General features: G+C 41.6%; 1 protein-coding gene across 1 annotated transcript in view; it reads right to left on the minus strand.

Annotated features, from left to right (window-relative positions):
- The window catches only part of Bmp4 (bone morphogenetic protein 4), a 44,508-nt gene that overhangs the window by 7,591 nt on the left and 15,183 nt on the right, over positions 1 to 21,734 (minus strand). The window lies entirely within an intron of this gene.

Consider the following 21,734-nt stretch of genomic DNA (forward strand, 5'->3'; position numbering starts at 1 on the left):
GGGAAACAGGCTGTGCGCCCCAGCCGTGCTCTGAAAAGAGATAACTCCTCAGTTCTTAAAAGGTGCCTTTCCTTCTTAAACATCTTTTCACTTGCTTCTTACAGAACAGCAAACGTGTGGTGTGATGACCCTCGGTAACTCCACCCCACCTGATGTGCTTCCTTCCCTTCTCCCTAGCCTAACCTTTGCAGAGGACTGAAATGACTTGCAGACATGAGAGGGCCATACTTACACAGTGAAAGAGAGAGTCAAAAGCCCTCAAAAACTTCCATGGCAGTTATTTTTGTCGTGCGCACATGTGTGTGTGTGTGTGTGTGTGTGTGTGTGTGTGTGTGTGTGTGTGTGTGTGTGGTGTACCTAAGAATCCTTCATTTCAACAAGCTTATCTTCCAAAATGACAACCAGCCAAGCAGGCACTGGTGGCTCAGGCCTGTAATCCTAGCTACTCAGAAAGCTGAGATCTGAGGGTTTCAATTTGAAGCCAGACCAGGCAGGAAAGACTTTTATCCCCAATTAACCACCCCAAATCCGGAAGTGGGGCTGTGGCTCAAGTGGTAGAGTATTAGCCTTGAGTGAAAAGGGACAACAACCAAACCTTGAATTCAAGCCCTACTACTACAGGCCCGCACGTGCACGCATGTAACAACCACGGAAGCAATCACCTTGTAGGCCACAGGGAGCCAAGAAAAGATGCCCTTTGGTCTGTTTTTAAAAGAAGAAGAGGAATAAAGAATTGCTCCTTTCATTAAAAATTTAAAAAAAAGTGCTAGTAATCATATTAGCAGGGAGCTGGAATGTGGTGGCTTTTAAATCCTCCCAAACAGGAACTCATTCCCCACACAGCCTGGGATGGAGCTGTGGAGAAACTATCAGCCCCATCTCAGATTGACAAAGAAGAAAAAGGAAGGACAGCGGGTTAAAGAGACTTGCCCAAAGCCCTGCAGTGAATCACAGCCTCTGCTCTGGAGTTTCTAGCTAATGCCACAGGGTAGGGTGGCTCTGGGCCCTGAGCTCCAGGCTGCCAGAGGACTGCTGGAGGACTTATCATTTCCTGTCTTGGGTTTCTTCCCCAGAATTAGACATTGAATTTCCCTGTCTCCAGCATGCTTTGAGCTCCGTACTTAAACGCATACTTACTGGCCTAGTGTAACTCATCTATAAAAACTTTACATTTACACACCTTTAAACTTTACAGAACAGGAAGTACTTCCTGTAACCTGTGAACTGAGATTACAAAGGATGGGAAGTGAGATCAGAGAGACACTATCAGAGCAGGGCCATAGCATCCTGCCATCTTTTCCAGACCTGGGGAAATCTTTTGCCCAATAACACATCAAACAAAAGAAACAAGCTGAATGCCTTTGGCCAAGTCCTTTTGTTCCTGAAGGTCCTGGTTTTCTGCCCTGCACTATGAAAATATTAGGCCAGATAATTTCCATACTCACTTTCATTTGAAAAGTAATAGATGATTTTATTGTTGTTTTAATAAACATTATCCACCTTCTTTCATCTTAAGTCACTCCTGGCTTTACCTTCTCTTAAGAATCTGCTTAATTAGAGCAAGGCAATAACACTTGCCACAAAAGATGACAGAAAATACACCACCAGCTTCCGACACAGTCAAAATTACAATTATTAAAAACAACAACATGAAATTAAAGCTTCATTAACTAGTTACTCATGTCTCTCCTGCACCATGAGGCAGGATGCTCTTCTAGCACACTGTAAAAACACATTAAATGCTCACTGAGCCCCGTGAAATCAATCACTATAGTTTTAATAATTAACAAAATGTGTTTCTTACTATTTAAACTCAGAAAAGACAGTGCTAAGCTACACTTAAAAGCAAGATTCTTTTAGTTGATGCACTCTGTAATTTGTTTATTTTGACCCAACTGTTTGTGGGTGCCACTTATTTATTGAAACTCAGACAATAAAGGGTCCATTGGCTCACCCAAGACCTGTGACACCACATTCTAGGAGCTTTCAGTCAGACCATGTTTAGACTGCTATGAGTATATAGGTGTGTGATGGAAACACTTACCTGCAGTTCTCTTGGGCTAGCTTTACCTCCTCACATTTTACATGGGGGCAATCTGCTTATTATCAACTACTTTTCCTCATGCCTCGTTCACTTCTTTTCCGCACCCCTCATTCAGGCCAAAGACAAATTACTTATTGGCTAGAGAGCCAATCAATCACATCCCAGTGATCAGAACTAGTGAGGGAAATCAGTGTAGTTCTTTTCTCAAGATTACCTATGAATCTCAGTGTTTCTAACATATGCTGATGGCTCATACCAGTAATCCTCAGGCAGCAAAGTCCATGAGATGGTTAACAACCAGAGAACCACAAATGGAGTTGTGGCTCCAAGTGGTAGAGCACAAGCCTTGGGAGGAAAAAGCTCAGGAACAGTGCTCAGGCCTTGAGTTCAAGGCCCACAACTGACAAAAAAACAACAACAACAACAACAAAAACCCTATACTTTAAAGTACATAGACTAAGAGAGGCCCTCAGAACAATTCAGGAGCAACTACTGCCCTTCTGCTGTTTGGATTATATTTGTTTGTTGAGTTTTTTCATGGACAGCATCAAGAAAGAGTTACTGGTCAAGAAGTCCTTGGAGACAGTTTATGACAAGGCGTTCGAAGGGCCATCAGCTTCAGAATAAGAATAAGAGTACCAATAAAAGGTAGATTTGGATCCAGAAACATTCATGTTTTATAAGGTTTCCTAAAGATTCTGAGCACATGACTGTTTAAGAAGTATTGTTTTGCCCTGTACTTGTAGCTTGCAATATTAGGTACTTAGAAGGCTGAGATCTGAGGATCTCAAAGACAGGAAATTCCATGAAACTCTAATTCCAGTTCACTATCCCAAAAGCTGGAAGTGGTAGAGCCGAGGCTCGGGAACTGTCTAGACCTTGAATTCAAGCTCCAGGACCTGCACAAAACAAGAGAAAGAAGAAAAAGAAATCTTGATTTATAGTTTTAGAGCTGAGAAACACCATTAAAAGACAGACAATAGTCAGGTGCAAAAATAACCAAAAAACTAATAAACAGCACTCAGGCTCTAAGATCAAGCCCCAAACTAGCACACACACAAAGGCAGGTACTAAGACATTATTAAATAGGTAAAGACTTTCCTTGGTTGGTGCTTTATAAGCAGTTTATAAACTATTAAGTGCAGCAGTTACAATCTTTCAATGGCCAAAGCACACTAGGACAGCTTACCTACCTTCTAGGACCTTCAATTGTGAACTACATTTAGTCATCAAATTTTCTTTGCCAGTGAGATGTCTGGAAAGTTTAGGGATACTTTGAAGGACTTCCCAGTATCCTTGTAGCTATTGGGAAGCAGTAAGATAAGTCAGTTACAAGTGGAGTTGAAAGGGATCGCTGAAGTCTGACCATTAGTTTGTCTCTTTGGAGTATTTACTGAGTGTTACATATTAGCTGTCTAGCATTCACAACCACTCTGAGAAAAATCCCCATTTTACAGTTGAGAACTTGACATGTATAGAGATTGTATAAGTTACTCAAAGTTGCCAAGATGGTAAGTAAGAGACCCCAAAGGTAGACCAAGTCAGTCTCTTCTTGCATGTAACTGGAATGAGGCCTGCAGAGGAATTGGATTCCTATGACCACCGTTTGAAAGTAAACAGGCATGCCCTCAGGGTTTCCAGAGACCAGAACACCCATTCCTGCAGCTCACTAGAACAGAGAATTTCACCATATGACAGCCGAAAAATCAAGACCCAGAAGCTTACTTCTACTTGGCATATAACCCCACCTTAGGGCAAGACATTCTGTGACCTTCCCTGAGAAAAGTTGTGCTCTGAAGAAAGTAGCTAATTACCTCTGCTGGGTCAAAGTTTGCTTCTGGCAAATTGTGATGAGTGCACAGGTTCTTCATTAGTTTCTCAGTCCTCCCTCCTCCCACCTCCCCACCCCCTTCCCCAGCCCAGGACCTACAGCGATTATATCCCAGGAGTTAAATCATACATAGAGTGTTTAACCTCCAGTGTTTCCATTTCTTTACTCATTTATAACTTGAGAATAACTTATTTCATAATGGACCTACAAGCCTTAGATAAGTTACTATTATAAAAGAACAAGCACAACAAAGCACAGTAAAGCTTTGTTTCTGTTGTTCTTTATAAAGGTAATGATTACTTTAAATATGAGCAAGTAGAATATCAGAGACATTTCAATATTTAGTTTTATTTAAAGGTTGTAATAGGATTTATATATGTACATCAATGTCCCAGCAAAGCCCACTATTTGTACAGTTACTATGCTAAAATTGTAATAAAAAAGTAAAACCTAACAAGTATGACAAGAAATGTACTCACTACCTTATGAATGTAACTGTAACCCCTCTGTACAACACCTTGACAACAAAATTTTTAAAAAGGAGAGAAAAGTAAAACCTTAGTTGGGGATAATTTTTTCAAAGAAAAGAAAAATGTATTTCATAGTTACGTCTTGTCTCTGATTCTTTGAATCTCTAGTGTTGTGTTCAATAAGGGCTATTGTTTGCATGAATAACATACACTGAGTTAACATTCATTATGATTTGTCTATGCACATCTGATCCAGGCACATAACTGCCAAGATAACTTCTGACTGTCCATTCCTGTCTGAGAACTAGGAAATGATAGACTTGCTGACATGTCCCATTTTCATCTCCAAATTTCCAGCTTCCTAAATCCTCTTACTTAAGAACTTTCTCTCTCCCACTTCCACAAACCTTGGGTCTAAATGGGGAATAGATTGCTGTGGTCACAGATTGCAACTAAGCAAGGATTGTCTGAGGGTTTCTTTAGGTCTGAGGAAATATAAAGCTATTTCCTTTTTCCTGGTCTGAAGCGGTATTGTTATTGGTGTTTTCTCTTTTTCCAAATGGGATTGAATCCATGGCCTTGTACATGCTAAGCAAGCACTCTACCATTTAGTTCTCCTGGGCACCAAAAGAAACTTAATTCAGTTGTACAAGTTGCTCCTGTAAATATTTGAGATGGTTGCCAACCCTTGATATATCTTATTTAAAACTAAATAATAGGGTAGAGCTTTGCCTAGCATCTACTGGACCCTGTATTTGATATCCTTACCATCACAAAGAAAATCAAAACTAAAGAATATTAGATTCTAAAATTTTCTTATGACTAAAAGAAAAATGTAATTCTGAAATCAGTTCTCAGTGCCTCAAATTGTTATCTTGCTATTTTCTGGAATTTTTAAAACATCCTTCAATATACAACATCAAGAGATGGGCAATGACATCTCAGTGATACTAGACAGAAGGGAAGGCTGCTCTTGTATCATACATAGCACTTTTTTTTCAGTCATGAGGCTTGAACTCAGGGCTTGGATGCTGTCCCTAAACTCTTCTGCTTGAGGCTAGTGGTCTACCACTTTGAGACATAGCACCACTTCCAGTTTTCTGGTGGTTAATGGGAACTCTCAGGGAGTTTCCTGCCCTGGCTGACTTTGAACCATGATCTTCAGAATCTCAGTCTCAGCCTCCTAGGAACTAGGATTACAGGCTTGAACCACCACTGCCTGGCTCATAACACTTAATATGTGAATGGCAGACTGGGCATGGATATGTAAATTCTTTTCCAGGGAAAGCTCAAGAGAGATAGACATGCAATGAAGAACGTACAGTTTCTGCTTGTTTTGTTCCCCTTTCAGAAGAATGGTTGACTGCACTCACCAAATTCTATAGTAGATTCTCAGATCATCCCTACTTTTTACTTTTCCTTCCTCTCTCTGGTGATTGCAAATGGTGTGACCTGGGCAAGAATGCAGAACAGTATGTTGTATAATATAGTACTATATTGATGTCTGACAATTGAGTGAGTTATTGTGATTTCCTAATCAGATGTCAGTTGGGTAATATTAACGTTCTCCTCTCAGTTTATGTTAAAACTTTACTAGTCTTTCATAAAGAAAGCTCGTTCAAAGGAGTAAGTGACTTAAGAAATGTTCTTATTGTAAAGATAAAACTCGGGTAATTTTTACTAGTAGTCTAAATATGTCACAGTCCTTTGGGGGTGGAGGGCACCCAATCATTGATGTCCTGTTCAAAGATAATTATATAACTGGGCACTATTCCAGGCTTATGCCTGTAATCTTAGCTTCTTAGGAGGCTGAGATCTAAGTACTGCTTTTCAAAGCCAGATGAGGCAGAAAAATCCAAGAGACTCTTATATCCAATTAGCCAGCAAAAAGCCAAAAGTGAAGAGGTGGCTCAAGGGGAAGAATGCCAGCTTTGAGTGAAAAAGACAAGCAAGAGTGCAAGGCTCTGATTTCAAGCCCCAGTACCAGCACAAGAACAAACAAAAAGTAATCATTATTGCATATTATTTATAATCCTTTAGGGATGACGCATATGTAACAAACAACTCAAATGCCTATTCATGTTCCTTTGATGAAAATTCATCAAGGTACATACCTAAGAGATGTGAACTTCCTTTTTATGTTATATTTGAGTTAAAGGTTTTTGGAAAATATGCTTTTGAAATGGTTGGGTTTTGTTTTCATTATTTTCAGTGGCCATCAGTTAAAAGTTCCAGAATGAGGCAATGTTTAGAGCCAAATGGTTGTAAAGGCCAGAGTTAGGATGAGCCTTTATTTGTGGTCCCCTGGTGGCCACAGCACCCAAGAAATCCATGGAAAGCTTGAAGAGGCTTCAGGAAGTCTACACTGGGGCCTTGATAGGAAAGCCAGAAGTTACAGCAACAGAGGCCTGGCTTCTGGGCCTAGAGCAGTGTTTGACAGATGTCCAATGCTTCCCCATGCTTTTCTTAAACCAGGAGGTCTGGGGACTGTTGGATCAGAATAGAAGCTCTGGGGGAAATCAGCAGCTTGTGCTGGCTCATGTCTTCTTCTTCTTGGCTTCTTGCTGGAAGAGTCCAGGCATTGCAAAGCAACCTACCACACAAATGCACAGAGAGAGAATGCATAACAATTTGAGAAAAAGAAATAACCTCCATCTCCAGAAGAGCTTGGGAAATGCTCTGGGAGAGGACAGTGACCAGGAAAGTGGGGCTTTGAATAAAGGACTCTCTTGATCCTTCTCCAAAGCTGAGTCCTCAGATCCATGCCAAGAGAAGGACTTCTTTTTTTTTGTCAATTATTTCTTTTTATTTTTTATTTTTATTATTAATTGAACATAGATTTTTTTACAAGGTGTTGTGCAAAGAGGGTGCAGTTACATAGTAGGGCAGTGTGTACATTTCTTGTGGTATCTTACGACCTGTTTTTCTATCCCTTGTCTAGGTCAGGTAGACATATATGCAATATACAATGTATCAAGAACATATACAGTATTCACAGACTTGGTCTCTACTGTCTCTCCGTCTCCCTTTGTTAACAGTCATATATCAGGGAGATCATGCCCCTTTGTTTTCTGTGTTCTAGGCTTGTCTCACTCAACATTATTTGTTCGAGTTCTGACCATTTCCCTGCGAATAACAGTATTTCACCATTCCTAATCGCTATGTAGTATTCCATTGTGTATAAGTACCATATTTTTTGGATCCATTCATCTGTGGAGGGGCATCTGGGTTGTTTCCATATTTTGGCTATTGTGAATTGTGCCGCGATAAACATGGAAGTACAAATGTCTTTTTGATATCTTGGGTTTTGCTGTTTAGGATAGATGACTAGGAGTGGTATGGCTGGGTCATAGGGTAGGTCTATATTGAGCTTTTTGAGAAACCTCCATACTGTTTTCCAAAGTGGTTGTACTAATTTGCACTCCCACCAACAATGGAGAAGGGTTCCTCTTTCCCCACAGCCCCTCCAGCAAGAGAAGGACTTCTTAAAGTAAACTTAGCCAAGTGTTGACCCTTTTCGGGGTCTTGCATTACCAAGGCCAGAGGCAGGATCAGCAAACTCCATTTCCAAGAGAATCACTGGAGGGGACCAAGCACAATCAGGGAAACCCCCAGGTATACTTGGCTTCATGGATACAGGTGAGGTTAAGCAGCCAGAGACCTGCGGCTCACCCGGTCCAGTGCCTTCCCATCCCTGCCCAGGACAGCAGACGCGGGCAACTCCTAGCTTCTTATCCTCTTGTCCTTGCTCTGACTTTCAGCCAGGCTTTCCCAGATGCCCACTACAATAAAGAAAAGCCTGTGAAAGGCCACCGGGGGCGAGCAGTAGCTAGCTAGTGAGTGAGATCCTGGCAGCGCCCAGACGCATGGCTCCTTGAGGTCCCTAGGAGAAGTCCTAGTAATCTGTGTGTTGGTCCAAGGTGTGGAGATAGAGGGTCACCCAGACACACAGCCCCGGCCCCCCACCTCTGCTTTGCCTCCCCTGCTAGCTAAGCCTGGTTATTTTTGGCTGGGTGGTTACACCCTCCTGCTTGCAAAAGCTGGTCCTGCTGCTAGGGTGGCTAACCTGACCCACACTTGAATATACAGCAGTTTCCAGGGCAATGCGGTTCTGTTGCCTGAGTCATAAATAAAAACACAAAAGTTGGGGTTTTGTTTGTTTTTAATGCAAGAAGATGGGAGGCCCTACCATTGAAACTTCTGTGGCTGGGACCCAGCAGCCCCAGAGGCAATCTTACACTCTCCTCCTAACATTCTCCTCCTGAAGTCCCAAGGACGATGGGGCCACAGGTTACAGGAGCCCCAAATGCATTGCAGAATATTGTATCTGCCAAGCTTGCTACCCTGGAGAGCTGCCCACCTTGTGACAAGCTTCCCAGAGGGCAGGGTGTGGCTTTGCTAATCAGTTCAACAAACAAACCAACACTCTAGCTTTGCAGGAGGCCGAAATCTGAGGATCTGAGTTTAGAAGCCAGCCCAGGCAGAAAAGTCCTTAGGACTCTTATTTATCTCCAATGAACCAGCAAAAACAGGAAGTGGTGAAGTGGCGGTGTGACTACACAAGAGTGTGAAGCACTGAGTTCAAATCCCAGGACGGGTACGTGCATGCACACACACACAGACACACACACCCTCTCTGAAATATGGTCCAAGGATGTTTCCAAATTGCACACACAACTTTGCCTCAGTAGTACACACTAGCTAGATCAAACAATGTTCTTAACTCATCACTGAGATAAACATTGCTCTTTAAAAGTTAATATTGCTAAGACAAAGGACTCCAGGCCATAGCCTAATTTTCTACTCTCTTCAGGTTAACTGGATCAACTATCATCTTACCTAAGAATAGCGAACGCTTAATTATGATCATCAAACACTAGAGTATATATGAAACCAATGTCAACATCACAAAATATATGGCTAGTGGCATTTATGAAAAAGAAGTGTGATAGGTTTCCACATCTACTTATAATTAAATGAACAAGTATGTAAATAATTATATGAGTATTTACATATTTTCTTCAATCTTAAGAGGAGAATCAACATACTTGATACTCAACAATTATTGGACATTTTCATGTTTTATCATCTCATTTAATCCTTGAAATAACCTGTGGCTTATACACTACAGCTACCTCTCCCTCAACATTTTCCTGAACATTTGGGGAAAGAATCATAGTGGGATTAAATCACCTAAGTCACCCAGCTAACAAGCATCAGGTTTTAACTTCAGATAAAAGTCCCTACTTTGAAGAGGGATTATTAGAAAAAAAATAATAAAGAACTAATTTTGTTTAGATTTAGTTGAATTTAATTCCTTGCGTGTTTTGCACCGAGCATAGGAGTTTAAATATGAGCCACGGTACCTGGGATTCCATTCTCTTCTTTGCCAGCAAACTGTCTTTAACCCATTTACTTTCCTTTCATTTCCTCCACAATTCAAGTTTACTAGCATCTTAATTGAAATGTATACACATAGTTCCCTATTAGTGGCATCTAGCTTCTTCAACTAATTAGGCAGCCCTAGAAGGGGTGCTCTTGCAAACCTTCCAGGAATCCTTTGTAATAGGAACCATCATCTTCAGCAATGAGCAGATGCCAAAACTGAGACCCCCTCCAAGATATCTCAGTCAAAGCTAGTGAGCAAAATCAGAGCTTTGTTGTTATTGTTTGGGTTGTTGGGGGGGTCTTGTTTTGTTTTGTTTTGTTTTAGTCTATGGTACTAAGTCACTGAACTAACACAGATGAAACTGACTCATTTAGCTATCCTGTGAGTTTTGGACACAACAGAACACTAAAAACTCTGCCCATCTTCTTTTCAGTCCTGATGACTTTAGCATTAATGTGTAGGTTTGTTCATCTGCTAGCTCTCCTTTTAAGTGTCTTGTTAGCACATAATGCACACCAGCAAACTTAGTACAACAGTTTGTGAAAGCTCCAGAGAACAAGCAGACATCTGTCCTTGATCTTTAATTATGTTTTAATTATGTCTTGACTTGAGAACTAGTATCATAGAAAATGAGCTACTGGAGGGCAAAGGTTAAAAGCACAAACAAGAAAACAACACGGAACATAGTAGGTCCTCAGCACAAAGTATTAGGAATAATGGTAGGACTAAAGTTTCTTGTCAGGAATAATAGATTTGAAAACATCCTAGAAACATTCTGGTACTCATACCAGAAGAAAATGAAATGACTTTTAAAAGCACAGTAGTCCAAGTGTCATGATTTGGAAAAAAAAAATAGATTTGAAGTCAGTAGTGATAATACCAGTTTGTGTGTGTGTGTATGTGTGTGTGTGTGTGTGTGTGTGTGTGTGTGTGTTACTCTGTTTTGTGCTGCTACAACAGAATATTACAGTCTGGGTAACACATAAGAAAGAGAAGTTCATTTGACTCACAGTTCTGAAGCTGGGGGTACAAGATGGAGGGGACACATCTGGTGAACGTTCTCTATGAGCCCCTCTCCTGTCTTCTGCCTTCTTCAGAATGGCACCAGACCTCACCAGATGCCAGCAGCTACACAGAGTAGTTCCCAACCTCTAAGAGGACACATTCCTATAGTTCATGCTTTACATGAGCTAGAGTATGTATGACTGAAACAAAGAATGGAGTAAGAAACCTGGATTCTACAAGCATCACCCCATTCTCTGCCTTACACTCACAAGGTGTTCTTCTGTTAGTCTATACAGAGTGAGTATATTCTGTTTATAAGAACTGTCATATTGGTTTAGGAGCCCACTCTCATCTAGTAAGACTTCATTTTAACTAATTCCATCTGCAGTGACCCTATTTCCTTAATAAGGTCGCAATTCTGAGGTGTTATGTATTATTATTTCAACAATGGATGGCAAGGGCACAATTCAACCCATAAATCCACTCTTAGCTCATATGCTATACAGAAACAGGGTTTTCAGGAACAAAGTGACATGATCTCTCTTAGCTTTTATCAGAATAATTCTGGCTGCTGATTTAGGAGATCATCCTGATTCCTGAATTGGTAATACATTACCAAATGGTAGAGAAGCTTTGCAGATGTGATTAAGTTAAGGACCTTAAGGTGGGGTGATTATCCTGGATTATCTATGAGGGCACAATACAACCCAACAAGCTTCAGGGCTCTCCAAATAGTAGTCAGGTATTAAACCAGTGAACTTAGCATTATCTTATCTTTCTACTTTTCAGAAAAAAAAAGTCACCTAAATGAACTAAATGGCTCCATGTCATATGCCAAGTTTCAGTTTTTGAGAATAAGCAAGAAATGGTGGCCACCTCAAAGAATTCATTTCCTTCCTCCTTTTTCTCCTCCCTCCCATCCTTCATTGCTTCATTCCTTCCATCCTTCCTCATTTCCTTTCTGCCTTCTTTTCCTCCTTCCTTTCCTTTTCCCTTTTCTTCCTCTTTCTATTTTCTTCCTTCCTTTCCCCTTCCTTCTTTTCTCCCTCACTTTTCCCTTCTTTCCTTTCTTCTCTCTTTCCTTCTTTCCTCCTTCCTCCCTTTGTTGTCCCTCCTTCTCTACTTTCTCTCTCCTCCTTTCTCCTTTATTCTTTCTTTTCTTTGTCACCTTCTTCTATCCCATCCTCTCTCTCTTTCCTTCTGTCCTTCCTTTTTTCTTCTCTTCTTCCTTCCTTCCTTTCCTTTTTGCCTCTCTCCCCTCCCCACCTTCCTCTCTCCTCTCCTTCTTTCTCTCCTACTCTTCCCTTTTTTTCTCCCTCCCTTGTTTGTTCATTCCCCCTTTCTCTCTCCTTTCCTTTCTTCCTTGTTCCTTTTCTTCCTTTCTTCTTCCCTTTCTCCTGTCTTTTCACCCTTTTTTCCTTCTTTCCACTCTTCTTTCCTCCTTGCTTCTCTCTTTCCCTCCTCCCTCCCACATATCTTTCTTCCTTCTTTACTTCCTTCTCTCCCTCCTTGCTACCATCTTATAGCAGTCTGAAATTTTATGAATATAAACACAGTCTACCCTTCTTAGGAATTCAAGCGTTGCATATCCATTTCATTCACAGTGGTAAATACATGATAATGAGCATTGAAGAATAGCTCAGGACATTGCTTTGATTCATTTGGGAAATTCTTGTCTCCTTTTCACTCCAAATGACTAGGAATTCTGGAGTCCTGGATGTTAGAGATCCTCATATTCAAGTTTCTCATCTGACAAATGATGAGACAGAGATCCAGGAAGGTGAACCCGTAATTACCCACCTACTTAGTGGTAGAGTATGTCTGGTTATATTTCTCAGAGCTGGATGCACCAATACCTTCTGTCCCACATGCTCTTGCATGTGACTTTGACACCTTTCCTACTGAGAGATGGGGAATCTACATTCCTCCTCTTGAATCTGGATGCATCAGTTTTCTGTAGCTGATATAACAAATTACCAAAAGAAAATTGTGGCTTAAAACAACACAGATCTTATTATCTTAGCTCTAGAGACCCAAATTCCAAAATAGGTTTTAGTAGGCTAAATCAAAGTATTTGTAGGGCTGTATTCCTTGCAGAAACCCTGGGGAGAATCTGTTTTCTTGCCTTTCCTAGCTTCTAGAATCTGCCTGCATTCCTTGGCTCCTGGCCGGCATCTTTCTTTCTCTGTTTCATCATCCTATCTCCCTCTCTGATTATGACCATTCCAGACTTCTGTTGAGAGAGTTTTTGGATTTTCTGTGGCCACTTAGATAATCCAGGATAATCACGCCACCTCAAGGTCCTTAACTTAATCACCTGTACAAAGCCTCCTTATCTTTCAGGTTCAGGAATCAGGATGTGAACATTTTAGAGGATTATTATTCTAATACACAGAATAAGCTTATGACTGCAGAAGAATTGATGCTATGTAAGTCTAGGTTGTGAAAGTGATTTTGTTCCAACTGATTGTTTTAAATCTCTTGATGTTAGAACTCAAGTACCCTGGCCGTGCTATGAGGTGACCCAAATTAATCCAAGCAACATGAGAAGCTAGAGGTCGGTGTCCTGGTGGGCATCTGGCTATGGCTGCAGCTATCACCAGTATCAGCTAGCATCCATGTAAATGAAGGTGACTCCAGATAATTCACCACAGAGGTCATATCACTTTGGCTTTCAAGTTCTTCAACAGCCTCATCTGAGGCTCTAGCTAATGCTAAAGACCATTCCTATGCTCTGTTCAAATACTGATCTACAAATGAAATGAGACATAATAAAATGATTATTGTGAAGTATCAAAGATCCACCTTGAAGAAACTTGGTCTTCTGTTTCTCAACCCCAGTGCTTTTCCTACCTCAATAACTACTTCCCAGATAGCAAAGAAATCAAAGGGAGTCATTTATTGAGCATCTATAAGGAATGATGTCCTCTGGGAAGTTTTCAAGTCTATAAAACTTGCTCCTCATCTTCAGAGAATCCTTTGTAATCCGGCAAGAAGAATGATATCAGAAGCTATCTGTTTGAGGCTAGTGCACAAGTCTTGATAAGAGATGGTAAGATTCTGCCCCCAGGACCTAGCACAAACAAAGGTGAGAAATCAGGGGCCAAGGGATTTTCTGAGGCTTCATTGACAAGACTTTTCAGGTGAGAGATGTACAGGAGGAGGAGGTAAGGGAGATTGTGTTGTTTCCAATCACACAGGAGGTAGGAAATCCAAGAGAAGACAGCGGGGTAAGGTGACTCTAGTACATAAATTCAGTCTGATCATCGGTAAGGTTACTTTATACAAGACTTTATACAACAGTATTTAGTTCCCTATGATGGAGCATTCAGAGAACAATGTGGGATCACCTTAGGAGTTATCTATACTGGCTGTTACAGTATGGGTTTTAAATGCCTCCCAAAGAGGTTTGCTTTGCCAGTCACTGGCACTATTGGGAGGTACTGGAACTTTTAGGAGGTGAGGCTTAGCAGAAGGAAGTTATGTCATTGGAGGAGTGTCCTCTTGGAGGTTATTGGCACCCACCCTTCTTTTCTGTTTGCTTCTCAATGTCATGAGGTGAGTGGTTCAGTCCACCACACATTCTTTGCAGTAATAGTCCCTGTAATCATATTCTGTGTGATCACAGGAGCCAAAACAGAGAGCCAACTGATCTTTGGACTGAAATGATGAGCCAAAATAGACCTTTCCTCTTGTTAAAATGGTTTCATCAAGAATTTTATGACAGGGGGCTGGGGATATGACCTAGTGGCAAGAGTGCTTGCCTCGTATACCTGAGGCCCTGGGTTCAATTCCCCAGCACCACATATATAGAAAATGGCCAGAAGTGGCGCTGTGGCTCAAGTGGCAGAGTGCTAGCCTTAAGCAAAAAGAAAAAGAAGCCAGGGACAGTGCTCAGGCCCTGAGTCCAAGCCCCAGGACTGGCCAAAAAAAAAAAAAAAGGGAATTTTATGACAGTCAGGGAAAGCTGTGTAAGACACAGGAATCCCCATCCTCCTTTCCCATGAGCATATCTGGACTTCATATAGGCTCACACACAGCCTTTGGACATTACAGTAAGTCCGAGAGGAGCTGGTAGACTACCTGGTATGACCACTATTTTACTTTAGGAAATCATTTGGAATGGGGACTGCTTTATCCTGTTGTGTGCTGACTCTCAAGCAAGAAGGCTCTTCTCTCCCTGGAAGAGGCAGTTTTCCCTCCATTGTCAGGTGAGTTTTAAGGCATTTTCTTATGGACCTTGTAGGTACTCACAGACAAGGATTTGCCACCTTCCTCACATTCTGTTTCCACAATGGGTCACATTCACAATGCTCTAGAGTGTTTACTTTTACACAGTATGAGCATGGAATTTTCTGGCCTTGAACCTGCGATCCTCCTGCCTCTGCCTCTGGAGTGCTGTGATGACGGTCCTGAGCTGCCATGCTTAGATCCTCTCGACTCATTCAGCAAGTATTACTTGCAGACTTGCCGTGCACCAAGCACTCGCCTAAGCTGTGGGAGTACAGAAGAGAATGAAACAGACATAACCATTGCCATCTTGGACTTCAAATTCAGAAAGAAAAGACAAGTGGCAATCAAGCCGACAAATGTACTTGAAATAAAGATATTGGGCAGTGGTAGAATTCTGTTTCTCCTGCTACTTAAGAAAAGTGTGAAGAATTACCAAAGTTGTATATGCTGTGTTCCATGGATTCTGATGCATATTTATCACAAAATCTAATAGTATAAAATGAAACAGTTTACCATCTTCCACTACAGTTTGCATTTATATGAGTTATATGTGCACTAACAGCTTTGGAAAAAGTGTTCGGGTGTGTGTGTGTGTGTGTGTGTGTGTGTGTGTGTGTGTGTGTATGCTGTTACTGGGCTTGAACTCAGGGCCTCTTGCTTTCACTTGTTTTTTTTTTTTTTTTTTGCTCAAGGCTAGCACTCTATCACTGGAGCCACAGCTCCACTTTCAACTTTTTGCTGGATAATTGGAGTTAAGAGACTCATGGACTTGACTGTTTGGGTTGGCTTTGTATCATAACTCTCAGATCACAGCCTCCTGAATAGCTAGGATTATAGGTGTGAGGAACCAGTGCCTGACATAGTATGCCATATTAAATAATCACAAAATAGAATGGCTAAGCAATAACAGCCATCTCCCAGGGGTCTATAGATAAGCTGAGCTTAACTTGGCAATTACAATCAGGTAGTGGTGAGGTTCAAATATTTGTGCCTCAACAGAGATAAATGTTCTGGATAGCTTCTCCCACCAGGTCATTGGACCCTCATCTGGATTTGCTAACTTGAGATTTATCGCAGTGTAATAGTATCACAGAAGTTTAAATTTTTATTCAGGAGCTGGTATCTCTGATAGAACTTCTGATAAAGCACAAGGTGGTGGCTACCAGACTTTCTCTGACCTCATCTCAGAAGTCATCCAGTGACCTTCCACCATATTCCATGGGTTGTATCAGACCATTTATATTCCATGCAGGAAGACATTTCACAGGAGATACAGCCATGGAGAGCTTTGGAGACAAGCCCCCACAATGGGGAATGAAGCTTAGGCAGGATGAATTACTTGAATTACTCACAGTCATGCACAGAGCTCAGCACCAGGTAAAGCTTCTTTTCAAGATCAAGTGCAAAGCCATAGCCTACTACTATTCCTTGTGGATTTATGCTGGCATGGGAAGAAATGCTAGTAGAGACATTCTGAGCACAAAGTATGACTCTCTGCTAGGCAGAGTTAGTAAACCTAGGGGTTTCATTTACCAAAAAAGAGGATTCCTACACTGAGAGTCAGAAAATGGTATTTGTGCAAGGCACTAGTGGTTCATGCTTGTAATCCTAGTTACTCAACTAGATCTGAGGATCTCAGTTTGAAGCTAGCCTGGGAAGACAAATCCATTAGACTGTTCACTCCAACTAACCACCAAAAAGCAGAAATGGAGAAATGTCTCAAGTGGTAGAGCACCATCTTTGAGAAGTAAAAACTAAAGGAGATCTCTGAGGCCTTGAATTCAAGTTCCAGTACTGGCACAATAAAAGAAAAAGAGAACATTTGTTCCTTTTCTACAGAATAGCTAACACATTGGGGACAACCAATACTGGCATATTGTGTTCAGCAGAGCAGATATGTTGCTCTGAGGCTGCCCTATCATAGAAGCTAGTAGCAGCTAAGAGGCTAAGAGGCTTCTATGACTATATGCTAAGTCAGCCTAGGTAACTTAACTCATATTGTATTCATAGACTCTATGAAACAACTGTTATTCCTATTTGATAGATGAGGGAATTGAGGCATAGAAACTACACAATTTGCACTGGCACCTACACACATAGTAGCCCTGGAAGTCAAACCCACTGAGTCCAACATCAGCATCCATTTCTTCTTAGACACTCCCTCACTCTGCTTTGAGCAGATCACCTGACTTCTCAGGCTGGATAGGAGAGCTAAGACTCACAAGCATGTGCCAAAAAAGCAAGTGTTTGTCCAACTCTCTAACACTTTTAAGCAATGTAACCTTGCACAAATAGCTGAACCTTGGTTTCTTAATAAATGAAGACAATCTGTTCTTTTGAGGAATCTATGGCCTAATGCATATAAAGGGTAGTGTCTGGCAAAAAAAAAAGCCTTGATAAATGCTATTAATTGGCAAGGATAGTATTAGTGTTAGTATTATTGCTGCTGGTGGTCCTAGGGCTTGAACTCAGGGCCTGGGCACTGCTCTTGAGCTTCTTTTGCTCAAGGCTAGCACTCTACCACTTGGGCCACAGCTCTACTTCTGGCTCTTTGGGTAGTTTAGTAGAGGTGAGAGCCTCACAGACTTTCCTACCTAGGCTGGCTTTGAACCATGATCTTCAGATCTCAGTCTCCTGCGTAGCTAGGATTACAGGCATGTGTTACTAATGCCTGGTATATCACGGATATTATTATTATATGTATTGTACCTTGTTTTTGAGGTCCTAGAGTCTAAAACTCTGTATCAGTTCCTGCTGGCATTGCTATTGTTCTGATTTTTACTGCCTCTTTCTTTGTACCCAAAACACAGCGGCCCATTTGGGTAGAAGGATATAAGAAGCATCAGTGAAGAGTCGGGCTGCCATCTCAGGTGGCCCTGACATGTCTGAAGAGAGAAGACAGCATGCAGAGAGGACAGCAGGGGCCCCCTTTACTTGGATCACAAGGATGGAGATAGACAGTGAGGCCACTTCAGTCCTTTCCATTCAGAGCAGAGCACTGCAAAATACACAAGCATCCATACAACACTGACTAACTACCTACTCTGTGCTAAGTGGTCTTGGAAATACAAAGGTGAATGGGACACATTTCCCATTGCTCCAAGCCTTGAAGCAATAGGAGACAAAGCACACAAAATGAACCATACAGAAGTGTGAGAACTGTGTATGGCAGAAATACAAACAGCAGCCGGTCTCAGAGGAGACATTTTGTCAGAGCGACCTGAAAGGAGACAGGAAGGCCTTTTGGAAGAAGTGGTCTTTAATCAGGACTGTAAATAATGAAAGGACTTTAGATGGGGTAGGGCAAAGATCATGCCAGGTGGAGCAATGAGGAACACAGCTGTAGTATATAAGTCAGTGGCTGCCGAATTACAGTCGTGGGTGTGTCTGGCCCACCCTTATCCACAGCTGCACCTCCTCTGTCACCTTCCACTGAGTGACATGCTTCTGGTCATTGAGTCATGTGCAAGATGATTGCTAGGCTAGCCTTCTGGGAAAGTATTTACCCTTAAGACAGGACAAAGTAGGTGCCAGTAGTTCATGCCTGTAATGCTACTCAGAGACTAAGATGAGAATTGAGGTTTGAAGTTAGTCTGGGCAGCTAAGTCCAAGAGACTCATGTTCACCATTAAACATCAGAAAAACCCCAGAAATGGAGCTGTGGCTCAAGTGGTAGGACCAAGGCCTTAAGTTTAAGCCCAAGTACCGGCACAAAAATAATTTAAGAAGAAAACAGAAAAAAGATAGAACAGGACAGGCTATAGAATGCACTTTCCTTCAACCTTTACTTGTGTGTTATCTTCTTTCTGCTCATGCTAATGTAGATTTCTGAAAGTATAGCTTGAGAATCAAGGTTTGAAACCAACCCAAGCAGAACAATCCTGGAGACTCTATTTCCACTTAAATCAAAATGCTGGACTACAGGTGTGGCTCAAGTGGCACAGCAATGATTGCAAAAGCTGAGGGAGAGAAAAAGGCCCTGAGTTCAAGTCCCAGTGCAAGTGAGTGCATGCAGGTGCGTGCGTGTGTGTGCATGTGCACCCCTCCCCCCTTCCCTGTTTACTAGGCAGCAGGGAAATAGTGAAGATTTGTAACCAGTGATACTATACTCTGCTTTATGAAAATTTAGCTCCAATGGAAAAGGAGACAGTACTTTGATGGAAAGAAAAGAAACCACGAAAGAATCAGAACACCAGTGGCTCATGTCTATAATCCTAGCTACTCCAGAGGCTGAGATCTGAAGGCTGAGTTCCAAAGCTAGCTGGAACAGGTAAATCTAAGAGACTCGTATGTCCAATTACCTAGCAAAAAAGCCAGATGTGGGAGTGTGGCTATATTGGTAGAAAGCCTGGTTGGAGTAGAAAAAGCCAAGCAAGATCAAGAGGCCCTAAGTTCAAACCTCCAAACCTATACACAGAGAGAGCGAGAGAGAAATTGTGCAAGAAACAATTCTAATGGTTTCTACACAAAATAAATATCTCTACAATAATATTTATCACTGGTATATTGATGTTTATAAATATATACACACACAGGACACTGCCAATTTATTTAACATATACTTATAAAATGTTGCTGCATTATTAATTAGTAATATGCAATTGAAATGAAACAATATTTCCCTTTGTGGCTGGCAGTGGCTTCACAATCAGTCCCCTAACATCCTTTGCAGCCAGCCTGAGGTTCCCTTTCCATAGTTCTTTCCTATTTAAAAATTGAAGAGCTTCCAGCTTGCAGTAGGTGAACAGCAAGGGACAATGGAGAGAGGGAGGAAATTGGGAATTTCACAAGGACTGAGGTCTCAGCAGGGCCAAGGAGCAAGAAAAATGAAGGATGATTCTATAAAGAAGCTTACATTGTTGGAGTTTCCAGAAAGAATGAAAAGTATGTAGGAGGGATAGTTTAAGGGTAGAGTGGTGGGAAGTCATGAGTCCTTCAGACCACTGACTGTTAGAAATAGGTGCTTTCACAGGTGCCAAGGGCTCATGCCTATAATCCTAGCTACTTAGGATGCTGAGAGCCAGAGGATCTTGATTCAAAGCCAGCCTGGGCAGAAAAAAGTCTGCAGGTCTCCATCTCCAATTAACCAGCAGAAAGTCAGGCTGGAAGAATGGCTCAAGCAGTAGAGAAGGCCAAGTGGGAGGACATGATTTCAAACTCCAGTACTACCAAAACAACACCAACAAAAACTGTCCATATTAGATGCATTCCATTGAGGGACCTCCTGGCATGGTAGCTGGGCTGAGGGGCTATAAAGATCGGTAGGACATGGGAGCATCACACAGTTCAACCATTTGTAAATGTTTGCTGAGGGTCTTCTCAGCAAACTGTCCATGAACACGAACGCAAAGACGGTGGGTTAAACTCTCAGTCCTCATGGCATTTGTTAAAAGAAAATGACAGATAAACGAACCTTGGCAAAGCAGGTGTGGAGACAGTGGGGTCGAATGCAAAATTGAAGAGATGTCTGGGATGGCTTCACAAAAACCAAGACCTGTCGGAGTGCCAAGTAGGCAAAAGCATCCCAGATGGCAGCATGTGACAGAGCTGCCACCGCGCCTCCTCCCTCCATCCTGGCTCTGCTACTGCGGCTGCGCTGGAGGACTGTGCATGTGTGTAATTAAGGGGATGAACGAAGCCCAAACTATAATCTGCAATTTACTTGCACAATTTACTTAACCTATCCGAGCCTCCCTTTGCTCCTTGGTAAAATGAGTATTGTTTCATGGGCCTTTTTTTTCTTCTAATGAGGATTAAATGGAATAATGAATGCTTAGTACTCTATACTGAGTATAAAAAATGCTCAATAAATGTTAGCTCTTGTTACCCTGTAGGTCACAAGCCAGGATTAGATTTAGAAAGACAACCATGTGGGTGAGTAGTTTGCTTAAGATAGGAAGTCCAGCAAAAAGGAAATCAAAATGGTATAGACCAGGGTCCATAGAACCCAGCGTGGACAGGGCTGATAGCAAAGAACCAGCAGACTTTCATACCATGGATATTTACTCTGCCTAAACAGCAATTCAGGGGTTGTTAATGTTTCATTTCTTTCCTTTTTCTTCTCTTCTCTCCTTTTCTTACCTTTTCCTTTCACTTCTTTTTCTTTTCCTCTTTCCTTCCTTTCTTTTTTCTTTTCCCTTTTATATTTCCTTCTTCCATCCATTTTTCTTTTTTATTATTGTAAATATGATATGCAGTGGGGTTACAGTTATATAAGTCAAGTAATGAGTACATTTCTTTTTTAACAGGGTCACCTTTTCCCTCATTTGCTCCCACTTTTTCCCCTGCCAGCTGACCCCCCCCCAAGTTATATAGTTCATTTTCAACCTAGTGTCTAGTGAGTATCACTGCTGCATTTGTTCACCTTTGTCCCACTATTTTTGCACTCCCCCTTACCCTCACCAAAACTGATAAACCTACATATAAGACAGTTCTTCCAGCAAATTATGAACAAAACATATTTAAATTTACAAACTCTGTGTGTGTGTGTGTGTGTGTGTGTGTGTGTGTGTGTGTATGCTGGTCCTGGAGCTTGAGGGCCTGGGCACTATCCCTTAGCTTTTGCTCTCAAGGCTGAAGTGACCAGTTTTACCATGAATTTGCCAGTTTTCCCTGCTGTTACTGAGAGCCAGTTACTATGCAGGGGCAGATAACCTCTTTTTGATTCACAAAGGGAAGGTGAGAAGATGTGATTTAAAATGTTTGCAAAAGTAAAAGAATAACCACATTGCTCACAGAGCTGGGCAAGAGCCTATCTAACTT

Source organism: Perognathus longimembris, chromosome 14 (genome assembly GCF_023159225.1).
Source record: "Perognathus longimembris pacificus isolate PPM17 chromosome 14, ASM2315922v1, whole genome shotgun sequence".
Classification (NCBI taxonomy): Eukaryota; Metazoa; Chordata; class Mammalia; order Rodentia; family Heteromyidae; genus Perognathus; species Perognathus longimembris.